Below are 9895 nucleotides of genomic sequence, written 5' to 3' on the forward strand. Positions count from 1 at the left end.
GCAAAACCTATAAGAAAGGGCTTTATATAGACCTCAACACGTGTTCTAGGTCACTGTGGTATAGCACTTACCGATCTAATCTCTCAGACTGATGGCAACGGGTTGATCTCCTCCGGTTTGAAAGGCGAACATGAGTTTAAAGCCTGCCATTGAATACAGAGCTCAACCTTTATTTTGCCAAACTTGTGTTAAACTGGAATAATCCTCCCGATGACCCTCGATGACCTGGTTCTCAATGTCAGCAAATCATGTGCTGACATGGAAACAGAGAAGAATCCCAGGTATGAACACGTTTCGGAAGTTGCTCAGTGTGGGTGTTTTGTCTGTGTCCACAGATGTGTGGCTGAAGGAGTGCTGGAGACGTTGCCCTCAAAGGAAACATATTAAGCCTAGCCTTAGCTATAAAACAAAGGAATGCATGTTGGGACGATGCAAGAGCCTGCAAACACGTTTACAAACATAGTTCATTTATCTAAAAGAATAAAAACACATTTTCATAGCATTTTCACTTTCAATTTTCAAAGTTATTTGCCATGATTGTTATACATGCAATATTTCCAGAGCATTTAACTGACTAACTAACTAATTAACCAACTAACTAAATACACTGAAAAACAAACTGTATAAATAAGGCACAATGTACTGTATTAATATGAAGGAATCATCTGTGTTTATTTTCACAGGTGTTTTACCTGCATTTTGAATTTTGCTCTTCATTGCAGTGTTTTTTTTTTTTTATGGTTAACTGAAATGTTTGTAAGATTACTAGATAATGTCCTTTTTCATTTTATTGTTTATTTTTTTAAACTGTGTAATGGAAATTAAAATAAAAAATAACTTATACTCAGTGTAAAAAATTATAGGATGAACTTTAATGAGATGATTTAACTAACATTTCCATTAATTTGAACAGTATTTTATGACATTCAACAAGACGAGATTTTAAAAATGAGTTGAAATTTAAGGTGAAATTTAACTTAAGCTTTTAATTTGAAGGTGATTTTTTAATATTGCTAAAAAAAATTTGAAATAGTAAATATTAGTGTTATTAATAATATATAATTTTTAAAATTAAGTATTAATTGTATTTTTACATTTTTATGTACACAAATATTTCCAAAGCATCAATATAAAAAAATGAAACAAAAAAAGTAATTGAAATATACAATATTGAGTAAAATGCAAAATATTAAATTAAACAAAATCAACAATCAATAATGGCCATTACACAATAAAATACAACATTAAATGAAATAAAACAAGATATTAAAAAAACAGTAAAAATATTGTACTGTAGATCTATTGATATACAGCAATACTACTACCTATAGATATATTACTATACTTAGCTAACCAGAGCAGTAAATGTTGATTTCCGATACTTTGAATACTAAAGATCTCTCTACAGTGTAAAGGACGTGCAGTAATTTTTACAGTTCAACAAAAGACCATCTCAAGATTCCACAAAGAAAATGTAGTATTTTTTTATTTATTTAATTTATTAATGTAAAAATCCATGTATCTATCTTATCTTTGGTGAGATAATGTCAAATACAAGATGCTAAAAACAATTTGAAGATGAGATAGTGTTAGACAGGCTCACAAAGACCAATTAGATTCACTACCACACCCATCGTCTGAAAGAAGATGAGCTTTAACATATGAGCGTATAGGAGCAATTATCTCTGCCTATAGCCTGTTTCTAATCGTGCGCTCCACACATGAGTTTGGTGTCAGTTGTAAAAGAACAACATGAGAATGTCTGGGTGTTGCTGGGGCTCCTTGAATTATCTCCACCTCCATAAAAATGAATGGATAGTCCCTGAGGCCTCTCCCATAGTATCTCACATCCAAACAATTGCTGCAGTCCCGTGCTTTATCAGTTCAGGATGGTGAGTTTGTTTCCTATCACAATAGGTTTGTATTAAATTTCACCATTTTTGTAGGACAAATTATTTTCACAAACAATGTGACTGCACACCAGGCAGGAAAAGATTAAACAGAACTCTTCCATGTGGGTTTGTTACCCAACAAAATGACAGAAAAACCCTTGAGGTAGTAGAATTATGCAGTTGTTGATAAACCGCTTGAAATGTATACTTGTTTTTCTTTCGGTCTTTTTCAGTTGTGAATGGTTTCCCCATTTAACCTTTCTCCTACAGGCATCATATTTCATCATAGCAAACAAGGAGTAGTGAGGCACAAAAACAGTGAAAGTGCTTTTAAGGCAGATAACAGCCGATGGCAAGTTCCCACACATGGGGTGTATTATGAAGTAAGCAAATAAATTCACAGCTGTGTTAGTAAAATCAATTATATAAATAATAAATGATAAATGACACTTCTTTAAAGGAACACTCCACTATTTTTGAAAATAGGCTCATTTTCCAACTCCCCTAGAGTTAAACAGTTGAGTTTTACCGTTTTCGAATCCATTCAGCCGTTCTCCGGGTCTGGCGGCAGCACTTTTAGCTGTAGCTTAGCATAGATCATTGAATCTGATTAGATATGCTAAGCTACAGCTAAAAGTGCTACCGCCAGAACCCGGAGATCGGCTGAATGGATTCGAAAACGGTAAAACTCAACTTTTTAACTATTTTCAAAAAATAGTGGAGTGTTCCTTTAAGGTTCATGCACTTTTTAAAGGATATACTAACAGCAGTTTGGACTGCAGTGCTCAGAATGGCACAGCATTAGACATGAGCTACTTGGGACTTAATTACATTTTTAAAATGTTTTGACGTCTTCTGATGCGATTTCATCCCATATTTCATTTGACAGACTTTGCCTGTCTGAGTCTACAACCTCACACTTGTATAATTAAATACATACAGCTATATAATTACACCCAATAGATTACTCAGCCCCAGTAACCCCGTGTAAAAACAGGAAAAAGCATGAAATGTCACAATCAGATTTTTATTTTTAGAAAGAGATATGCCAAAAGACAAGATGTAATATTTATATGTTATTCATCGCAAAACAACCACAAGGAAAGGGTTTCTCACAGTGTCATTATCAGTTTATCCAACCATAACTCTTCAGGGAAACATACCTGTACCTGATAGCACACTCATAAAAAGCAAGCCAGAACAATGATCAATAGGCAGATCCATGGACAGAGAGGTTTTGTCAAGGATTTTTGAGTGTGCGGGACAAAAAAAAAAGATAATAATAATAATAATAATAAGATAAAAATAAAATAAAAAATACAATGTTCAACTCCTCTGTCTTGCTTAAGCTCATTTTATATCTAGCATTTTATGTACAGTATTCTAGGGACAATTAAATAAAATTTACATACAAAACTCACATTTAATAAAGCTTTTATTAATATTTTGAATCAGTTTTTATTTTTATATTTTCCTTTCTTTTAAGATTTAAGATTTAGTAATTTTGTTGTGTGTTTTTGTACATATTTTAGTAGATGTCAAGTTAAAATGAAAAATGTTACTAGCTGAAAAAATATTTCAGTTAACGTTTATTTAATTTCAAGCTTTCATTTTAGTTTCAGATAACTATTACCCTGGAAACTGAAATTATATTTCATCACAATCATGTTCTTCACTGTTATATTCTTAAAAAATTACATTAATATAAAATATCTACTTATTAGGGCAAAATTATTGGTCATGATGCACTGGGCAGTTAGAGTAAAGAATAAAAATGGATTATTGTTAATAATAAATATTGTAAAATAAATATTGTTAGAGTTAATGGTTATGTTTATTTAAAAATAAGTTTGAATAATCATAGATTTTAAAATGTTATATTTATTCAGTAGATTTTCTAATTCTAAGATGTAAAGGATAAAACAACAATAAAATCTAGACATAAAAGGCAACTGGTAACACTTTACAATAAAGTGTCATTGTTAATGTGTTAACGTGTACTAACAATGAACAATACATTTGTTACAGTATTTATTCGTTTTTGTTAATGTCAGTTAATGAAAATACAGTTATTCATTGTTTGTTCATGTTAGTTCACAGTGCACTAACTAATGTTAACAAATACAACTTGATTTTACAATACAACATTTGAATAATGTATTAGTAAATGCTGAAGTTAACATTAACTAAGATCAATAAATGCTGTAGAAGTATTGATCATGCTTAGTTCATGCTAACTAATACAGTTAACTGCTGTTAACTAGTGAATCTTATTGTAAAGTGTTACCAATCAATTCTTGTTTCTGTATTTGAACAAATATCTATACAAACTTTCCTTTCAGTGTCCAATACACAAATGTACATATACACTGTAAAAAATGACCGTGAATTTAACGGTAAAAGACTGTAAAAATGCTACAGTAAAATCCTGTTAAATGGTTAACGGTAAATTCCCCTACAATATACAGTGAAAAACTGTATTGGACATTACATGTATTGGACATTAATTTTACGGCAGTATACCATTTTTGGAAGTGAAAAAGACTGTATAATTTACAGTGAATAACATTTTACAGTGTACACTACACTGACATCATACACATTTGCTCTAGACAAAAGGAATTTCACACTGACTATGTCATATAACACAAAGTAGCCAATTAGCAATTAGTCCTAAAATACTTCAAATTGTCTGCATGGTCTTCAGCTTTGTTCTTAGCTCGCTCTGAAGTGGAGTATAAATGGTTCTTTGTGGTCGTCATTTAGGGGTGAAGCCAAAAAGTAAAGAGTGAACTTAGTTTTACCTTCCTGACGATATGCTTGACCTCGAGACCATCTCCAACCTTTGACATTTGACCATCCCATGGGGCACTAATAATGATGACTAAATAATCTGCTAAAAAGCACACCTGGTGACTATATGCTTCATAAAAGACCAGTTAGGCATTCAAAGAAAAAAGAATGCACAAAAACAAGGGGATCTTTTTGTATCACTCATTTGGTTTTTCAGATCTTTGGTTTTCTAAATATGTGAAGTTTTGTAGACTGCAAGACAAAAAAAAACTCACTTTTTTTTTTCAAAAACTCACATTTTTAACCCATCAAAGGCCAAAGATCCCACCTTACACCTCAAAGCTCAAAAGTAAACACACGTAGTGTTGGTTTTTGCTCACGCAATCACCAATGTGATCAGGTAAACCAATTCAATAAATGAGTCATGGTGAATATAAAAATACCTGTACTTACATGTTTTATGTGACTTTTTTATTATTTCGTTTAAAATGTTTGTTAACAATGCATCTGCCAACTATATAATTGTGGATTTGGTCATAATTGCTCATACCCAGGGCTACAATAAATCTGTGCTTACTGACGTTCAAACATTTAAAATCAGAAGGAAAGCTCGCTCAATGAGGAATTCCCACGCTTGAATTAACCCACCACGTCCTCAGAGTAACAAAAGAGCTAAATCATGTCATACTGCTTCCCTTTAGATGGGCTGCCTTCTTTGTTGACAAAGGCATGCAAAATAGTATTTACAGATGGAAGAGCGGGATCTGGCTCTCCAGCATACAGGCTTCCCTTTTGAGAGCCGTTTTAGGGCCATGAGAAAACATCTGAGCTCAAGTGTGTGGCGCTTGTACCATGATCCACATCCCTCCCTCCCTCCCTCCCTCCAGGACCACATTGCTGGAGTCTTTCACAGCAGCCTGTGGATTTGGGAAGCAGATGCTCACAAAGACGCCACTGCTGTGAGGTCGTATAGAGGATGTGATATGCATGTCATGTTCAGCTCCCTGCCGTCCCATTCTCTGAAAGGACAGTCCGATGAGTATATGTGGCATTTGTTTGCACTGTCAGACTTCTTGAGGTCCTGTGGTAAATATGCACTAAACTCTCACATCTCTGAGACTAGGATCCGCTGTGCATCTGATCTTGTGGGACTGACCTTTGCCCTTAACTGCAACTGTAAAACTGTAGCTTGATCTGGAAATGTTTGCAAAGATACACAGATTGTGCTCAGTAAGTCGATAAGGTGTAAGGTCTTGTAAAGGCTATAAAATGTTATTCTGTTCTTCTTACATATGTGTACAAACTGTAGTAATAACAGTAAATTATGCATAATTACATACAACTAACCCAAATCCTAACCCTATAGTGCATGTTGTTAAAATATTACACAGTACTTAAATATGTAATTACAGTGTAATAAAGACACCATTAAAAAAAGTGTAACCCAGATTTGTTCTTCATATAAAGAATGTTCTGCACTCTCAGAAAAACTTACAAAAACTGTCACCAGGGCAACACCTTTTCAAATGTACCTAATTTACCCCTAAAGGGTGCATATTAGAAACTTAAAGATACATGTTATAACCTAAATAGTACATATTAGTACCTAAATAGTACATATTACAGTAATTAGTCAATTGGTCAAAACCATATAAAAGCTTGGAGAAAAATGTAATGTAAATCAATTTTTGTTGGGTTTTATAATAATAATTTATAATATTATTATTATTTTTTGTACATGTAAACACTCAACACTGTTTATGGGCCAATTCGCAGTAAAAATGTGCAGTAATATATATATATATATATATATATATATATAATTCCACATCATTGCACAACTTCTCAGTTGTTCTCCATCTGTGGTCTGATGTTATGATGCTATTCCCTTCAAGAGGGTCAAGTTTGGGTAACTGGATGCGCTTCAGTCAAATTATAGTTCAGCTGTTAAAGCTTAAAATGTGTTGGATGTGGTGTTTTAATAGTGTCATGTGAAGCAGCAGTCTTCAGTGAATAATGGCCTACATTTGGTCTGTTCCTCACATTAACTGGCTTTAGAAGACTTGGAATATACATGAGTCACTTTTAAGGTACTTTTCATTTGGGTTTCATTTCATGAAATTTTTCATTTTCAATTCATTAATGGTGGAATTTTTAGTTTTGTTTGAACTGGTCTTTTAATGGATTTGAACAAATTATGCATAAAATATCCCAGATGCTTATGACCAAATGGCAGTAACTATCTAAAATATGTCTCCATGACTCTTTATAGTTTGTGTTGTTTCTTCTTTGTTTTCTTGTCATGAAAAAACAGTCAAGATCCATGCTGAGATTTTGATCCGGACAGCGGAATATCCAGCTTGGAAAATGTCACTCATCTGGCTCCTCTGTGTCAGCTATTACTGAAGCACAGTAGGACCCCACAGACAGTGACACCACACAGGAAGAGCTCCAAAACATCCACTGGGACCAGAGGAAGTGGAGACGAAAGAACAGATGCTGTGAGGGCTTCAAAACCATGGAGCTAAAAGCAGTCAATTGTAAGAAATCACAGATGATTTTAACTGCATGATTTTAACTGGAAGATTTATCTCTGTACATTAAGCTTCAATACATGGTTTTAGATGACATATGTAAGATTCCAGCTGTTAAGAATATGAGAATAATAACTTTACTGCAATGTAAAATACTTCTTGTCAACATAATTCACAACTAAAACTAGTTGGTTGTCAACGAGCAATTCGTCATCATGAGAACACCCCTATCACCTATATAATACCATGCAACTGTAAAAATGTCAAGCAAACATACACGGAGAGGCGAAAAAAGGAATAGTGAAAGAATACAAATTGAGTCATTTAGTTTCAATAGCTGAACAATCAAAGTGAAAAGTTGAATCTGAGGTTGCGTTTACACTTGGATAAGGATCTGGATAACCGATCAGATCTCTCTTTCCCGCGCAATATTTAAATAAGTCATCTGACCGTTTGGGATATTATCATCATCATTTGAGTCAAAAAGTTACATTTAAAAAATGTATTTCATAATGTTGTTTTAGATTGTATGTTAAGAACAGCAACGAGACGATGCATGAACTCCATAAGTTGAGTGTAAAACCTGATGATACAGTTAAACAGAGCACTTCTTATTCATGTGAGGCCATAATTCCTTTCAAAAGAGATTTTAAAAAATCCTTTAAAAAGCCACACAAAAATTGAAAACTTTTGCCACAAAATGTATCCGCACACTCTCATACTATGTGCACTGTCTAAAGAGTAAGCAAAAAAAACACGTGAATTGCCTACGATTTTACATTTTCCCCAATAAATCTCCTGTGTCTTTGTGTCTTCCTCAGATAACAGCCATAACCACAATATCTGTGGGTGTGCTGCTTGTTCAAAGATATTAGCAGCTCGCTTAATGTTCACAGATGCTAGATAGCCACGTACGTCTGCCTGTACTGTGTATAACGTCCAGCAATCAAATATTTCCAATCATTTCATTAAGGCAAAGAGCCATTTTGAAGAGATACTTTTGATAATTGTTTTCGGGTATATCCAAGTGAAACAGGAAATTCAAAGAAAAAAAAAACATAGGACAGGACTTGTTTAAATAAGTGTTTATGAAAAAGGACATTTGTTTCAAAGGAAGAGCAAGTTATTCCAAATGCAGATAAAAAATTGGAATAACGTGCTCTTTTTAAGGCCAGTAACGTGCAAGAAAGTCTTGTGAATATTTAGATTTTTAAACGTTTACTGTAAATGTGTGTTTGTTTATCAAAAGTTATTCAAATGCTATTAAAACCTACTAACTCACACAACATCTCAGATGTTCTCCTTTCAGAAGTGCGTTCAATTATGTCTCTGATTCCGCGTCTGACCTGAAACATCATTAGGTCCAGGGAAGTTGTGTTCACACTAAAGTGAAGTAAATCTCAAGCTTAAATAATTGCCACTTGTCACATTAAAACAAAAGGAGTGCTGGTGTCTCATTTTCAGGAAGACTGGAATTTCTGAGAGTGTGTGCTGGATGCATTAGATCAAGTAAGATAACTCAGCTTATTTGATTGTCATGCATGTAGGTAGCAATAGTTTAAAACCTTAATTAGTTAATAAATGAATTCCGTTCTGTCTTGAATCTAAGATATATAAATCTAGAGAGCATCCAAACCTCAAAATCACCTCCACAGGCTCAGCAGCTACAAGATACTAGAATATACAGTTTTAGAGCCACAGCGCCTATATGCTCCTAAATCTCTGCATGGAGAATCTACATCAGCATTGTGTTATCTGGACTGTTTCATCTTTCAAGGGGAGATCTGGCAATGTAGGGTAAATGTGGAATTGCACCATTAAAACCCTACAGTCTCAATGAAACCCGCTGGAATATGTACATGAAAGAGAATGTGCCATACAGAGCATGGAATTGTGCTCATTTCAATCCAAAGTTGTGAGTTAAACTTTGGGATATCGCATTAAACATTTTCAGGTTTTCATACTATGTGTTTAGGAGAACAGTATCTTAAGTTTTGGGGAAACTGGTGCAAAGTATCAGCAATAAATAATAAAAAGTTACTGCATCTGGGGAAGCCTGTGAATCCTTTTCCTGTATAAATGATTTGCGCTTCAGAACACAGAGAAGAATATATAATAACAATAACAAACGCTGTCATGTTATCGTGTGTTCAGAGACAGATGCCTGATATTTGGAAATGTAATTGCATGAGACAGTTCTGGTAAGAAATTATACCAAATTATTTTGATGACAGAAGCTCAGGCATTCTATAAATTAAATATAAATCTATTGTTTTTTCAATGAAATAAAAAATATCTGCCTTAATTATTTATACGTGCATGTTAAGATTTTATGAACATCTTGGCTTTTTTATTCAGCGTTTTTATGCAATATCACAACATTTGTATAAAAATAAGTGGACAGTGACAAAGTTTGCCCATTAAGGCAAAGTCACATGAGATTTTCATGTGCATCCAGGGATTTATTCAGTTTAGAAATAGAGTGTTTCCATCAGAGTTTATGCGCATTTTCTTATAAAATTTAAAAATAATAAAAATCTGCCTTGATTGAGTGCTACATTTTTATGCACATTTTACTGTATGTGCATCTTGGTGTTTCCATTTTTTTAATGCAATATTGCAAAATTTGCATAAAAATATGTGCACGCTAACTATATGTGGGGATGGTCATTAGTC

Source organism: Sinocyclocheilus rhinocerous, unplaced genomic scaffold (assembly GCF_001515625.1).
Source record: "Sinocyclocheilus rhinocerous isolate Xijiao unplaced genomic scaffold, SAMN03320098_v1.1 scaffold2612, whole genome shotgun sequence".
Lineage (NCBI taxonomy): Eukaryota > Metazoa > Chordata > Actinopteri > Cypriniformes > Cyprinidae > Sinocyclocheilus > Sinocyclocheilus rhinocerous.